Raw genomic sequence first — 15,414 nt, 5'->3', positions numbered from 1 at the left:
AGGAGTTAAACCCACATCGTTTAGGGAATGACAAGGGAAAGCAACCCATGAGAACATCTGGTCTAAGAATCTCCTTTATTACATCTACATTTATGAAAGCTTGTTGTGGGTGCTCAAAAAAAAACTGGCTATCCTGGGAGTGGGCTTGCCTAAAGGCTGCCATGGGAGGCACAGCCAGTTGCAAAACTCCTATTTTATTAGGACATGTTTATGAAGATTCTCAGTCATCCAGGTGGAATTGTCTGGAGGTTGAGTCATGGCAACTGGACTTCTTTTCTTTTTCTTTTTGGTTAGAGATGTTTTGCTACTCGTCCAAGCAGCTTCTTCAGTCTAAACAAGTTGGTTAGGGGGACCCCATAAAAGTCTTCCAGGGTGGCTGTGTTTCTTACTAGCATGATAGGCTCCTTGAAGGGACAATAGGAGATGTGATTAGTCGAGTCTTTGAGATGTAGATGTCTTACTCCTAATCCCCAGGGGGATGTTAAGTGCTGCCTCCCTGGTGAACTTGTAAAGTGGTCTTTATCTTCCTGGGGACTGTTGAAAGGGCAGCCTGGAAAATGGGACACGAGTTGTGTCTGAGGCCTCCACCTCTGCTGAGGGAAGGATTTTCCACTTTGACATAAATGGATTCCTTCACTCCTCTCTCAAACCACCTATCTTCTCTGTCCAAAATGTGAACGTTATTGTCCTCAAATGAGTGTCCGTTTTCTTTTTAATGAAGGTAAACTGCTGATTCTGGTCCTGTGTTGTTGCTCCTCCTGTGCTGTAAAGGCTGTTTGGTTTTCCCAATGTAGAGCTCTGAGCATTCCTCACTGCACTGGATTGCATATACTACATTGCTCTTATGTTTTGGTGTTCGATCTTTAGGGTGTACAAGCCTCTGTCTCAGTGTGTTAGTGGGTTTGAAAAACACAGGTATGTGGTGTTTTCAAAAAATTTGTTTTATCTTCTCGGACACCCCAGCCATGTAAGAAATGACAAGATTCTTCCTTTGACTCTGGTTCTCAGCTCTGTCTGCTGTTTTTTTTGTTGGATCTAGATTTAATAAAGGCCCAATTTGGATACCCACAGGCCTTAAGGGCTGTCCTCATGTGTCTGTTTTCTTTCTTTTTGGCATCTATGGTGATGGGGATGGTTTCTGCCCTGTGGTGTAATGTCCTGATGACTCCTAGTTTGTGCTGCAGTGGATGGTGGGAGTCAAACTGTAGGTATTGGTCTGTGTGTGTGGGTTTCCTGTAAATCCCTATTTCTAGCTTGCCACAGGTCCCATGTATTAGAAAACAAAGAGGTGGTTGCTCCTTGCCACTCTCTCCAATCCACCCAAGATGATCCGTACCAGCCCATCTTACCTTTGTCTTTTTTTCTATGCATGTGGGCATATTTCTAAATAAAATACTGACTCCAGCCATTCACCATTATTTCTAAGACTATGGGGTCTACATATCTCAGAGGCAGTCTTGTAAATCAAGATGATGCTAACAAACAGCACTTTGCATTGCCCCATGCCAACAACCATCTTTATAAATTAAGAACAATGAAAGAATTAACTCAGAGTTTACTGAAGTCTGATGAGCACCAAGGAGGTGTCCATAATCATACTAATGCTCATGGTTGCTTTCCATCCTGATCTACAGCAGTATCTTCTGATGGGCTTCAGAAAGCTTAATAGAAAAATAGCAATGTCTGCTAAAATATCTAGAAGCACAACTCAACATCACACAAAACCCTTTGTTGGGGGATGATAGAGATGATATCTATTACTAAGAGCAGTGAGTTCTGTCTGCAAATGAAAGTAGATAGATCATAAAGTATAGTATAAATAACTATGATGAGCTATGCATTGGAATAGTAACCCCAAAGCAGGTCTTGGCCCTGGTGGTGATTCCATTCCAGTCATTGCATACTGCAGAACTAGGTCATGTATCACCTAGTTTTTGATGGCATATCCATGTATTCTAATTAGCTACGCATCTGAGTTTTGCATTATCATGTAGTGGCATCATTAGTGTGTAAGGGAATAAAAGCCAAGTAGCTGATGCACAAGAATATCAATTTTATTTTATAATGATCTCTTTAAAGTCTGCTTTTTCAGAGGTAATCTCATCATTGTATAATCTCACTGCTTCCATGTTTCAGGCTTCATCTTATTAGATCAAATGTGTCACACACAATCAGACTTTTTTTAGAAGCTCTAAGATGTGGATTTGTCAAAAGAGATTAAAGCACAATAAACCAAATGTTTCTTACATTTCATTCAATTTTTCTATTTTATTTAATAAAATTATTTATTTAATTTTATTCATTTTTTAAAATGTGGATTTGCAGAAAGAGTAGAGTCTCATTGCATTAGTGTTGTTGATGATGATGTTCGATGGGATGTATGATTTAAAGCATCCTTTCCCAAAGTAGCATACACCAGATGGATTGGGCATCTGGACATCTAGATTATTCAGTTCCAATAATCCCAAAACAGTATAAAATCCAACAGATCTAGAGGGCACCAGCCTGGGAAAGTTGGCTTAAAATAGAAAACAGTGTGCTTCGGGAAATAGGCAAGCCATAGATTTTATTTTTCAAGAAGAATTATGTAAACACAAACATTTGCTACTAAACTGTTTTATATGGATGTTTTTAAAAAAAAAAATCTGTAAAACTATTTTGAAAAATTATTTTACAGTTACGCATATTTTTGTAAAGATCACTTCATGTTTTCGCCACATGTATATGATTGTGAACATGATTTGATAAACCAATTATAAATATAACTTGATATTTGTTTTAAAATATATTTGTTTGTTTTTAAATCTACTTTAAGAAACCTTACAATGGAGGAAATTCTCTTTTTTATTATTAAGTCTCTGTTTTAGACTGTGTTTGTGTGGTTTTCAATCAAAAAATGTTAGGCTGAAACTAAAGACCTCTGTTGAATAGGCAAATGTTCAAATCTTACTTAATGAAACCCTACCATCAGCGGGGAGTTTACTGTAGCCTCAGAGGCATGCACAGGTTTTCACTGCTTTCCTTAGAAAGACAAAATCTGTTCAGCAGTGTTGCACTTTGAGGCATGTGTACAACATCATGATGCATGAAGAAGAGAGGCAGGGCTTGCATCATGATGCTATATTGTTGGGTCAGGCAGCCTATACAATAAATTGCATAAATAAATGTCCCACTGACGTCCCTTCCTTCTGTGTGGACGCCACACTATGGCTCCTTAGATTCACGTTTCAAAGAACAGTTTGATTGCTACCTTTGCAGTTGAAATTTTCTAAATCTGCTATCAAATATATCATCTGTTTACTGTGGAATAAGCAGAGGAATTTGGAAGATTGCAAGTAGGCAATGGAAAACAACCCCTGTTCTCTTGCCAAAAAAACTACATGGATGTGTTCATGAAGTCAGCAGGAGTCAAGCTCAATTCAGTGACTTGACTTACACCCAGAGTTAGTAACCCTGTTTCTGCTCATATTTCAAATCTTCATGTGAACAACAGACAGTTGATGAGTAACCAGAGTTGTAACAGATTACATCAGCCTATACATTTCATAAAATAAATATTTAGCTTCAGCACTACTTTTTGCAGAAATATAAATGCTATCTTGGAGTGGGGAAAAATTCTCTATTTTTACAGTGTATATCCAATATGGTATACTGTATTGAGTTAGAATAACATCTGGCTACCCACGTCTGATGAATCCCAATAGGACCAAAACAGTCATGTCATGCCTCCTGGCCCTCAATGAAACAACGCACAGGATATATACACTGTGTAAAAATAGAGAAGTTTCCCTCCCCACCCTCCTGCTTTAAGAGGGGGAGTGGAAGTCATATAAAACCCTGTACATGTTATGACATAATATAACACCTGTATCTCTCTGCTCTGAGAGATTAAGGGAAGGTGGATTATACATAACATTTGAACATTTTTTCTGATGGTGTAGCAGTGACGTGATGATGTAACCAGAAGTGATAAAGCTATAATATTGGCTTTTGGAAGGTAGGGAATTCGTATATTTTTTACAGTTAGTGTTAAAATAAGTGTTAAGCCTACTGGAAGCTTTCATTTTCCATCAGTGTAATTGAATAGTTTTCTGTTGAACTGGGAAGAGCTTAGGTCTGCAGGTTATCTACCATGGCCTTAGATTATTCCAGGAAGCCACTCAAATATACATATTTAATTCATCATTCTGATATTCCACTTTTCTTTTCCAACTAAGTGCACATCCAGGCAGCCAGTTTAATGTGTTTTCTTCCAGCCCATGAGATGACACAAAGGTATGCCACCGTAATTTGCTCCATCTTCACAGCAAATCTCTATTCTGCCTCCGTAACAAGGCCAGCAAGGGAGGGGGGGGCTACCCTGCCAGTTTAGTGCCAGGCAAATAAGGTGCAGGGATTGATGCATTTCCTGCCAGCAAAGAAATACCCACATCACTCTCTATAAAGTGAGGTGGGGCTGAGGGAGGAGGTGACTTTAGACAAAGAATCAGATCACAGGATGGGGTGGGGTGAGCTGCTCTGCCTCCCCTACTTTCCTGGGAAGCTTCCATTCAGTCTGCAGATAAGCTGCAAATTATTTCTCACTCGTTCTCTCACTATCTTGCTCACTCAATCTGTTCCTTGCACTTTCTCTGGCTCTCTTGTTCTCACTTCTGCTTGCATTTCTTGATCGCTGTTCTGTCTCTCGCTTACTTGCTTGTGTTTCTTGATTACTCATTTCTTGCTTGTCTTTCACACTTTCTCTTGCTCTATAGCTCACTCCTGCTTGATTACTCATAGTCCCTCACTATCTTTTGCTGTTTTTAAAAGCAGCTGAAGGGGTGGCGGGGGGGGGGGGGCTGTTGACTGGCACTGCCATGTGAGCTGCCTGACAGCCACTGCCTGTCAGATTTTTACAGTCAAGGAAGATGTGAAGTAAAACACTAGAGCATTGTTGCAAAAATTGCCCTGTTCTTCTGACAACGTGTTTCCCAATTTCTACAGATTTCTTTTAAATTGTGTGCTGCATCTTTTTGCATGAAGTATAGAAAGACCAGCCATAAACCTATCTCTCCAAATTATGTTACCATATTTTCCTTCCTTCCTTCCTTCCTTCCTTCCTTCCTTCCTTCCTTCCTTCCTTCCTTCCTTCCTTCCTTCCTTCCTTCCTTCCTTCCTTCCTTCCTTCCTTCCTTCCCGCTCCCTCCCCCTCCCCTCCCCTCCCCTCCCCTCCCCTTTCTCTGATACCTTTCATAGATATTATACAACCTTACAAGGAATTCAAGGACAGATTTCTACTCTGAACCTCTGATAATCCAGAAAAAAAGGCACAAGGTAGGCCAAAGAGAAAAACGTACTGCATGTAGTTATTCCAGTTGCACACATTTAGTAAGGTACAAGGAATAGGTGATTTCATTGGGAATGTGGCACTGAAGTAAGAGTAGTAGTACTGTGGATACATTTTGGAAGACAGTTCCAGGAATAAGAGGAGAGCAAGAAAGATCAACATTGGTGGGAGATGAAAAAGACAGATGGATCTAAATAAGGAATGATCACCAGCAAACATGTTTTGAGATAGAGAAGTTCAAGGAAGAAAGAAGTGCTCACTGAATGCAGGAGTGGATAAGAAGTCAGTATAGACAGGGCAGAATATGCCCAGAACAATGAGGCAACTGGAAAACTTTGGCAGCAGAATGATGAATAAAGAATGGAAGTATGGTAGAAGATCAGAGAGAAGAAAAGAGAGAGAGACAACCACCAGGGAAGCTGCTGCTGCTTTCATTTTTCCAAATTAAAAATTGTGTTCATTATTTATTTTTATATTACTTCCATGCAGTAGCTAAGGAAAGTTTAGAGAAAAACTGCAGGACTCAGGATGAAAAATTTGCTAAACAAACTTTATACCAAATTCCCCAGACTGCTTCTGCAATCATAATAATATTTTTATTATTTTTTTTGCTAGCTTGCATACAGTGCTGGGTTAACCTGCTGCTGAATTTGACAAGAACCCAACAGGCAATAAAAAAAATATAGGGTTGGCTTTTCTTTCTCTCTTTTGTCTTTTCTTCTTTCATTTTATCTTTTCTTCTTTCTTTTTTCATTTTCTTCTTTCATTTTTCCAAATTAAAAATTGTGTTCATTATTTATTTTTATATTACTTCCATTAGTAGTATATCTTTTGGAAATCATCCTTTTCAGTACAATGTCCACACATCCTGTGGATAGCTAGCATTTTAAACCTGAAAAGTAATGGGCCTTTGCAGCTTTTTTCTCAGGATGCTGCACCTGTCGGCTTCTTCAATATTCAGACAAAGCCTGCTCATTTGGGAAGCAGTTAGGAACTTCTTTTATTTTTAATGGGATATACCCTATGGCTTGTGCTGCTAACATCTTCAGCATTTGAAAATGGAATGAAAAGTATGAGTTTTATCCTACCCTGCGGAGCATTGGGCCTACCAATTTCAACATGATATAGGGTACCTATTTTATAGACAAGGGAAATAATTCATTTGAACTTAAAATACCGTGTTTCAACAATTCAGGGGTCATCAACCTTTCATACTTTGATCTGTCATTTGAACTAAGATGAATGTATAACTGTAGCATTATGGGTCCAACAGATGCGAAATCTGCAGACATAGTTCTATTCCCTGGCACCATCATACAAGCCAAATTTAAGGGAAGATAGACAAAGGGTCCCCATCTGAGAGGCAAATGAAAAGAACTAAGCAATCATTTTGCATGGGAGAGCCCTCCTTTTACAATCCATAATTCTGGCATTTTAAATCCAAATGGAATGAAGTTTGCATGATTTTAGACAACTCATTTAGAACATCAGACATACCAAGTTTGAAAAGAAATTGTTTATCATGGAACCAAACAGTACGTATCTTAATCACTTAGAGATTCTCACTTTCTTTCTCCTAGTCCTTCTCTTAATGCTGATCTTAGATGCTGATTTTTGGCAATTTTAAACTCATTTTGTGTGCGCTGCGCAATCTTTGAAATGAAGCAGAGTTTGAAACATGTCATTGCTCATTTTCAGGGTAAGGCAAAGCAATAAAATTTCTACTATCATCATCAGATCTCAACATTATTTTCAATACAAGAATTGTAAGCAAAGCACTTTGACTATAACTCTAGCCATTATTTCCTGGTAGTAATTAGGATTAAACTCAGTCATGCATAGAACTGTGCTATCAATAACTTTTTTACAGGCTACAAGACCAAGCCTTACCCACCATGATTGGATGGTTTCTGGGACAGGTAAGGACAGGGTGAACATTGGAGAAATCTGTTAATTTCAAAGCCAATTTATCACTGAGTTCTTAAGCAGTTCACGCATATTTTTCCAGGTGCCAAGGAACAGTATTGTGCAACATAAAGTTCAAACTAGCAACCGAAGCAAAATTGATCTGAAGGAAGAATGTGAATTATTTTTTTTAAAATTATGGATTTATTTTTTACTTATTAAATCCAGATTAAAATAGGACTTTACATTTCTTTATTTGGAATAAATCATATGCACAACTCTAAAAGTTACCACACATTAAGGCCACTTTCCAAAGAATGAGTAGCATTCAGTATCATTTTATGCTTGTTCTTATTTTAGAAATAAAAAAGGATTTAGTTCATTTTATTAACAGTTGTTTCCAAAATGTCTCCAGTTTCATTGAATGCAAGTGAGTGCAAGTCTCCAGTTTCATTGTTAGCCAAAAGGTTATACCTGATTTTCACAATAAACAGATACATTTTGCAAGTTTAACTGTTTTAATGGGGATATATAGACAGTATTCTAGCAGGGAACTTAACACACAATGAGACTGTTCATTGGCTTATGATTACATTTCATTACCTTGTATGAAAGTTTATGGGTGTCAGCTCCCCAATCAGGAGATAAAAGTTGTCAAGGACACAAAGCAAAGCTTTCCTGAAGTATTTTGTCTGCAAAGCTTTACCTGTACAACAGGTGTATTGGCACAGAGGCCATATATGCCCTGCTTAAATCATGCAGTTTGGACAACATGAAATTCACTATGCTGAGATCTAAATCAGACATAAGTGGCCACAATGTGTTTATTTCCTACCCCTTCAGGGCATGGGAGCCCTACCCTTCTTTACATCAGGCCAGAAGCATGGTTCAAGAAAGTGAGATGGTAAGTGGGATCCTAAGACAGAAGTAATACTTACTTTGAATTGATTAATTATATGCCATCAAGTTGGTGTTGACTCTTAATGACCACAGAGATGGATTTTTTTCCAAGACAATCTGTCCCTAATTCAGTCCTTCAGATTTTCCAAAGGTTCACTATTGCCACTGTAACTGAATTCATCCACCTTGCTGCTGGTCATTCTCTTCTTCTCTTCCCCTGCACCTTAATGTGCCCAAAATATGATAATTTGAGTCTGATCATTAAGTACTAAGCATTTGTTTATTTGTTTGGCTATCCATGGTATTCTCAGGAATACTTATTTTGAATATATTTCTTTAAATGAATATGGTTTTTTTTTTCCCCATCATGGCAGTAACATTTTACAATAAGATTGCCTGGCAAAAAAATTAATGATGGTAAGGTGACCATGCGACCCCACGGTGTGGAGAATAACTGGGTACCTTGGGATACATTGCAACAGAAGCCTTGAATAGAGGGCAGATCTTTTGATCTTTTAAACTGTTTCCTGTCTTGTCATTTTTTTTTTTTTAATTTTTCCTAAAAATGGCTCCCCAGGACTGCCTGCATTTTACTCTACAAGGGAACATTCGATGTATCTGTATAGTTTTCATTTCTTCAGCAACAAGAGAGAAAGAGGTGGAAAGAAATTAAAAATTTATCCCCTCCCAGCTTCTTGCAGTTTTCCAGTTTCTCTTGTAGTCTCCAGCCTTCACAGTTGCTTTTTTAGGGAGAGATCTGGATGCCACTGGACATATTCTCCAGTTTGGCCTTGGGGAGAGAGCTTTTACTCATACCTGCATATCTGGCTAAGAGTTGAAATGTTCTTGCCTGTACAACCGTTCCAGGTTCAGAAAACATGTTCTTCCTTGGTGTATGTACACTTTCTAAACCAAGAGCAGCTCTAAATTCAGCAACAGGTGGGGAAGGATTGTTTGGATCTATTTATAACTGTCTCCTTCTCCAGTGGCTGCTTAGTCAGACCCACAGGGATTGCTGAAGTTGTCATTCTGTTTCTGGTCATCTCTTTCAGCCACAAGTGAATGACATTTTTGTATCTGGCATCTAATACTAATAAGACCCATAACAGCACTAATAATATGGACAGCGTTCATCCAGATTCCACCAACACTTGATTTTGCATCTCGGTCTTAAAAATAGCACCCAAGCAGATCCTATTGGCATTTCAAAGTAGGGTAAACATTTCTTTATTCTATCTCTCTCTCTTAGATCTTTATACACACAGGAAGTTTTAAGCTAGCTGCCCAGCTAATTATCATGCCTACGAATGAAGGCAGACCCACTGTGAACAACAATTGCTCATAAAGAAATTCTGCAGAAGGGTGGGAAGGTTTCAGAGACAACCAGGAGAAAGATGTTTGTTACATCGCCCACACAAAACACAGGCTACATGCTTAATATCAGCTATAAACAAGCATGTGAAATACATATATTTCAAACTTTTTCTCAGGTGTTATGAAGAACAGCAACAGAGGAAAGCATAAGGCCCTGCATGTCTGCAAACATGTAATTTTTGGCATCTGTGTGGGTTTGCTTTATTTTGGCATTGTGAGAAAAAAGACTCCAAGATGTTTGATGTCCAAATCAGACAGCACCAGCCTCTCAGTTAAAGAGCTAGACTACATGCATTCATTAAACTTTCTCAGAACTACAGTGGAGCAAAGCTGGATTACATAACGTCAGGCATTTTTGCTGAAGAGACTGAGGATCAAATCTTACAAGGTATTCCATCCTCATGTTATTTTTAAGTTTAAAGCAGTCCTTTCTAGCCTCCTGCCCTTGAATGTCAACTCCCATAACTGTCATCTGCATTGATTATGATCTATTGTGATTGCCATAGGAAGAGGATTTATACCTCCAACTAAATCCCTTGGTTTGGAAATTCTACCCTCACATGTGCACCCACACACATACACACGCCGAAATTTTGAAAAGAAATGTGGGCATTTTTTTAAAACTGCTAAGCAGGGTATATACAGGATCTTCTGGATTGGATGTTATGGAAATAGCTGCTAAGATCCCCTTCTTAAAACTCCCCACTGTAGCCTTTTCCACACAACAAATCCAGGGCAAGTCTGTAGGCAGTCCTACATCTTTTCATGAAGTTGTACGTGAAATAGCACAGAAAGATTTAAGACTGCCAGCAGATCTGTTGTCTCAGATCTCAGTTTGGGTAGTCTGAATGTCTTCGGGGCATAGAGAAGATGGTTCCTACCTCAAGCCTACACAACCAGACTCCTTTTCCATCTAGCCCATTATGGACTGCTCTGACAGTTGGATGTTCTCCACAACCTCCAGAAAACCTCTTCCACATCATTTGCTACCTATTCATTTGAAAAGTGTGTGTCCTTCCCTAAGTGAGGGCCCCTCCTAACATATTTCAGGCATATACAAATGGCACGTACTGTACATAAATTCTGAACATGGAGTTGGAACCCCAGTTTCAATGCCCTGAATAATGTAACTCGTTCACAGAGAAGTGCCTCAATAATTGCATTTCTCAGATGTGATTTAAAAAATCATGTTTTCCTTAATATGAGAAATATTAGTGTTGCTTATTTGGTGCCCTAGAATTCTTATAAACATGCATATTTGATATTTCAAGCATTATTTATATTAGGTGCTGTTAGGTTTTGTTTTGTTTTCTCTCCCTATTCTTCAATCCTTCCTTATCTTGATTATTACTTATTTTATTATTCTCTTTATATCTGCTTTCCACTGGAGGCTCAAGGTGATCACGAGGGAGTTTCTGTTTTATCCTCATAACAGTCCTCTGAGGTAGGTTGAAGTGAGAGATATTGACCGTCTCAGATTCATCCAAGGTGCCATTTCGCAGTTAAGAAGCCATTTCAAAGTTAATGTGTAGAAACGGAACAAATAGTTGAGAACCCGGTGTGAAATTCTGTTTTAATACACAATCATTGTAAGAAAAATATTAACTATATGCTCTATTGAGAAAAAACATAGGATGTAGCAGCACAATAACAAATCAATTTAAAGCTGGCTAACAAAATATTTTTTTCTACTTTTCCCCACTGTGAATTACATTCTTATGTGCTCTGTGTGAGTTGAATTACACTCATATGTGCTATGTGAGTGTGTGTGTGTGTTTATATGCAGGTACACATGTGGGTACGCATTTGTGAGTGTATATATGTATAATGCTGCTTGCTGTGTCCTTGTGAAGGTTAAACAAGAAAATTGGAGTAGAAACTGGCACGCTCTGTTTGTCAACAGGGTAAATCTAGCGGAGGCTGATGAAACCTGAGCATTTGCACAACTCTTGCCAACTAAAACTGTCCTGATATTGACTGAACCTTTTGTGGTAGTGCTAGGTAAATGTGCTTATGATTCATATTGCCTCTGGAGAGAGAAAGCTGCAGATCATAATGGTTCTATGTTTTAAATGTATATCTCCATGAAACGGAGAATTGACTAAGAAAAGGGTATTGAAGAGAGCGAAGAAAAGTGAAGCATGGGTGCAAGAGAAAACAAAAGTGTTTTCAAAATGGTGGATAGAGCATATCTTTACCTGGTCTACATTAAAGCAGTATATATATTTATATCAAATTCAAGTGCTCAGTGGGTACAGAAAAGTGAAGTGGGAAGTACTGCCCCACAAGAAAATTATCCTGATTCTTTTCTTGCTCCTGCTGATTTAATTTGATGGAAAAGAATTGCATTTCTTTTGAAAAAAGAATGGTTCTGTGAGACTTAAAAAGTAGCCAAAGATACTCTATTTTTCGTTGTACAATCATTTTCCAGACGGTGTGCAGCTTCCTTGAATCCCTAAGTGCCAATTAAATCTTAAGGGAAGACATCAAGAAGGAACTCTTGCCTCTGGACTTTTTCAGAATGGGGCACATAAGCAGCTATGGAAAGATGTGTTACAGAACACAAGGAGCACCAGTCATCTTAAGTGTCTGGTAGAAGCTACAATGAGGACATATGTCTTGACATCATTGTACAATGACATAAAATATTTAATTATATCATTTGCATCTTTTACATAGTGGCATCATGACACATATAACGTAACACTTTCCCCTGGGTTCACCCTGCAGGTGCCCATGCCAGCCAGTAGTAAAGTAAACTTAGAAATAATCCCTAAAAATATTTTCAGGCATCCTAAAAATGAAGTAGCAGAATAGGGTCCTTTTTTAGTCAGTAATAAAACTTTAGAAATTGCAAGGTAGGTTTCAGGGTAGCACAACAGGGGATAGCAAACTAATTAGTTAAAAAAGAAAATTTCCCAGAGCTCCTGATCAAAAAACAAAGCCCCAGCAATAGAAATTTGGCTCCTCCTCCTCCTCCTTCATACATACTTTTCCTTCTCTGTCTTATCTCTCTCTCTCTATCTCTCTCTCATCTATCTATCTATCTATCTATCTATCTATCTATCTATCTATCTATCATCTACCTATTCTATTCTGCATATATAGTGTGGATGAGTCAGTGGGTGACTATGCCTCACCCTGTCTTTTTATGTTTACTGAGACTATGAAGGAACACTTTTAGAAGAGTATCAATGACAAGATGAAGCATTTACCAATTCTCTTTTGCAAACCTTGGCACACCATCTAGCCCAGTGTTTCTCAACACTGGCAACTTTACGATGCGTGGACTTCAACTCCCAGAATGCTGGCTGGGGAATTCTGGGAGTTGAAGTCCACGCATCGTAAAGTTGCCACCATTGAGAAACACTGATCTAGCCCCATCTGTTTTCCCTGCCCCTAACTCTGAGCAGTCCTTTAATTCTCAGAAAGGGTTCCAATCCAAGAAAGAGAGGCTGTTTCCTGGTATCGTCTTCTCCTTGCACTTCTCAGTTTCACTTTGCATGCTTTTTCAGAGAGCATTAAAAAAGGAAAATAAGTAAAAATGACCTCCCCTTACTTCCATCAACAGAAGCATCCCCTGAGCAGAAACCTCCCCTTTGGGAGACCGAGACTCAAAGTGGTGGTGTTTTCCTTGCATATGTATAGTCAACTCATCAAGAGCACAATGTGAATTCAGGGAGGGAAAAGAATTTAACCTAGTCTTGCCCAGATACATGTGATTTTGAGAAGATTGAAATTTGCTGTACACCTAGAAATTGCCAAGAGTCTTTGAACATGCACCTAATAGGTTTATGGAGCAGAGATACTCTTGCTTTTCCCTTTATGAATTTAAACTGAACAGAACTAAGGACAGAATTGCTCTATATTTGTGCCAAATTCCCACCATTGCAATCCACATTAGCATTATATGATGTATAGTTTTTGTAACTCACTCCAGTCCAGAGAATGTGGATGGCATAACCACATACAAACAGCATTCCATATCAATTGACTCACCCCAAGATGGATGTCATTAAACAATCAGTGGGATAGAATAGGATTGTTTTATCTGCCTCCCAGAACAGCAAGAGAGAGGGGGCCTCCCAAACCTCCAGAACAAAAGAGCTTTAAAGCATGGAGCCCACCACAGAAAAGGCCTGTCGCCTAGAAAAGGCCATACCCACCTAACCTTTCAAGAATGGGGAACTTTCAGCAAACCCTCTTTAGATGTTCTTACTAGACAAGCAGATGGTCTGGTAAGTTGGTTTTGGAAGCCTACTGGTAACCAGTGCAAAAATATTAGAAGTGGTGCTGCCCTGAAATAGTAGGACTGATTCATCAGCAGCACATTTTGGACCATTGCAGCTTCTGTAGAGAGTAAGGAAGATGAGCTTGATGGAAATATGCAAGAACTGTTACCTAAGCAAAAGGGTCTGAAACGTTTTAAAGTCCCAAACAGCCAGATAACATTCAGAATCAGCTCTACTTCACTGAACTGTGAGGAGGAGGAGGAGGAGGAGGAGGAGGAGGAGGAGGAGGAGGAGGAGGAGGAGGAGGAGGAGGAGGAGGAACTGCACAATCAGACTTGCAAGGTTCTGCTATTATAGTCAATCTCAGTGAAATTGTAGACATCCTGTGGAGTTGATTTCCTGGTTTGATCCATCTAGTGGGGCTAACAGCTTCTGTGTTTTCTCCAAATATTGCAAATATTGTTCCAAATAAAGCATGTTATAATAATCCAATTATGTTGTGATTAGGGTATGAATTACTCTTGCCAAGGAATCCTGGTCCAGGTAGGCAATTGGCACACCAGCTAAAGATGGGCAAAGCCCCCCTCCCAGCCACAGCCCCCACCTGCTGTTTAGGCAGCAGCCAAGAGTCCAAGAGGAGCCCCAGGTCAGAAACCAACTTCTTGTGGAAGAGTTTAACCTCATTCAGAGTAACTACTGGGACTGATGTTTCCAAATGTTCATTGACGTTACAGCAATCAATCCTGGAGGAATTTAGTTTGGGCTTATTTTACTCCAGCCTCCAGATATTGATTCAGGCTTTCCACAGCATCCCTGACATGGCTTGGAGTGGTGAGGTACAGCTGAATATCTTCAGTATACTGATAACAATTCACCCCAAACTGACACATGCCTTTTCCCCCTGGCTTCATAGACCTTTTAAAATGACATAAGGAACAGCACCAAACCCTAATATCACTTGAGTTTTTAAAAGTGCTTTTGGTCTTATATTGTCAAAGACTTTGATAAAGAATTTCATTATTATGAGAATTGCATTCACATTCTATTTGTACTCCCCCACCCCCCACCCCCCACCCCACCCGAGGTATCAAGCTGGCCATTCTCAAAACTTGAAACGGTTCTGGAATATATAGGCTTTTGGTCTGATTTGGGAGAGCACTTTATCTGGTCTTACATTTAGGCTAAGAAAGGAAGCCTTTTATGTTTCAGACGTTCATGAGAAGCAACCTCTAGCATTCTAAGGGCACTTGCAAACTCCTGGTGCTGATTACTGCTAGTTTAGACAAAATACCCAGGCTACTTGCATCTGTTCCTTGAGATAATCCTCCCACCTCACTCCCAGCTCAATGTAGAGACAACAGGGAATGGCTTGAAGGACAGTGGAGAGATCCATTGCCAAGGCAATGATCAGACAAGTGAGGCTTAAGACCATTCCAAGAAACTAATTTGAGAAAATGCCTCATACAGGCCCCTTCCTAATTCACATGGAGGTAAAGTGAGGGAGGGGGAAGCACATTCAGACTTGCACAATTCTGTTACTGTAGCTGTTCTAATAAAAGTAGTTTTTGACCAATATGGCATTGATTTCTCAGTCTGATCTACCCTACAGGGCTGACACTTAATGCCTTTTGAACCCGGAGAATCAAAAATGGAAATGCAAATAAAAGGAGGCTAAAA

This window comes from Python bivittatus, unplaced genomic scaffold, assembly GCF_059951505.1.
Source record: "Python bivittatus isolate LINGU-HERP-01145 unplaced genomic scaffold, Pbiv_v1 ctg000020_np1212, whole genome shotgun sequence".
Lineage (NCBI taxonomy): Eukaryota > Metazoa > Chordata > Lepidosauria > Squamata > Pythonidae > Python > Python bivittatus.
The sequence above is the reverse complement of the archived record's forward strand: the minus strand, read 5'-3'. Positions refer to the sequence as shown.